The sequence below is a fragment of the Epinephelus lanceolatus genome, chromosome 18 (assembly GCF_041903045.1).
Source record: "Epinephelus lanceolatus isolate andai-2023 chromosome 18, ASM4190304v1, whole genome shotgun sequence".
NCBI classification, from domain to species: Eukaryota; Metazoa; Chordata; class Actinopteri; order Perciformes; family Serranidae; genus Epinephelus; species Epinephelus lanceolatus.
Genome location: NC_135751.1, coordinates 8,239,362 through 8,241,289, shown reverse-complemented (window position 1 = coordinate 8,241,289; position 1,928 = coordinate 8,239,362).

Sequence of the window (1,928 nt, the reverse complement as noted above, 5' to 3'; positions counted from 1 at the left end):
TTAATACAACATTGTATTTCATAAGTATGGTTCATTCTGTTAAACACTCATACTATCATTCCTAATTAGCACTTTTTATTTTCAATTCACTGTTTGAAATGAAACTTATTGGTTGTATTTATGAACTAAGTTGTAAACAGTTTGTAGATAGCATGTAGATATAATACATATAATAGATACTGATTTAGTAGGTATGAGATTCTTGCCTAGTATTTACAGTATGTGACACTTTAGTGATAACTTAAAGAATGTCATCAGTAAAAACATGTATACAGTTGCCTACGAGTGAACAACACAACAAAAAAGTGGCAGAAACCCCACAAACCTGAAGCACTCCAAAATAAAAGTGTGAAAATATGAGGAAAATTTAAATTTCAACAAATTCGTGGCAATTTTTATTTTCTTAAGCTTTTTAAATGTGTTGTGCACTCTTGGACCCCTGTACATGCAACACTGTACATGGTGCCAACTGCAGAGAGCAGCTTGTTTGTACTAAGATCTTATATTGTGGCAGCTACTGTACTGAATACTTTTGATGCACAATGAATTGTTTAGCAATGAATGAGAAAAATAGATGTTGAATACAAATACTGACAATTGAGTGATCCTCAAATGAGCAATTTTCAGACGTATCAAGGAGGCATTTTTAGTGGCTCATTGTTTGTAAAATGACATTTATATTAATGCTCTAGTTTTTCAAAAGTGGCTTAAAAACAGCAGATATTTGCCTGGCAGCTATATTTGGATCTCTTGAGTGTTTGCTATTAAGATACATGACATTTGTCACTCTCTCGAGGACATTCCAAAACCTCACTGTGTCCTTTTCTATGAAATCTCACGAATGCAATAAAATCATTTTTGTCACTGTATCTTTACTTAATGATGTACACTTAAGTACAACTGTAACTCTAAAGTAATGTGGGTTTACCAATTTTTATGCAGTTTCTAAAAACATGGCTCAGTGACAATTCACTGTTTGAATCAATGACATATAAAGTGGCTCTAAGTATAAGTTTACTGTACATTTGTAAACTCTATACAGTATGTACTAAAAAAATACTTTTAAAGGGTTTCATTTTTAAAATCCTACATAACAAGAGCAAACAGTTTGAGATAAAAGTAAATTCAGTTAAAACTGAAGCAGCAGAGGCGGAAATATCCTGTTTTTATTATGGGTCAAGCTCCCAAACTCCTGAATCCTACATTTCCCATAAGGCAACTCTGCAGCATCTCTCCATTTAATTGTCTTGCCTGGTAAATGTTTGTGACTTTCAAACTCTACTCCCAGAATTTGTAACTAAATTGGCCATTATACCTTTTTTTAATCCTGAAGACATCACTATGACATCCTCTGCATTATTCTCATTGGTTTCAGAAAAATCCCCTTACAGAAGAAAAATACAGGGCAAGTAATGCTGCCCATGGTCTTCATGTGTAAAATCAGTGGAGTGCACCTTTAAACTCAATAGTCTTTTTCAAATAAATTCCTTGAACAAAATCTCTACGCTCACACATGGCTCTAAAAATGGATAGTGAGTCGAGCTTGAACCTTGTAATTTTGTTGTAGGACTGATGAATGTTCATGCTTCTGTCTATACTGAATAAATTATTGATTTTAAGTGATTATTGAATCTGTGCTGTTTTTCTGTAGACAGAGAATTATTTTTCTCATTGTGCTTACAATTTTCATAAGACACTTGATTAGGAATGTCCAAATACCAAAAATTTAGTAGTCGATACCAATATCAATATATTTACAATATATTTTAAAAAAGCAAAATCAAAAGTCTATCAAAATAGAGTTTATTTATCATAAGAAATTCCAGAGGGAGGATCCCTGAGAACCCCTGCAGACGTCCAGGCTAATCCCTGAAATGTCCTCAGACCCTACAAAGCCCCCTTTAGTTGGGGATAAAAACATAAAATAG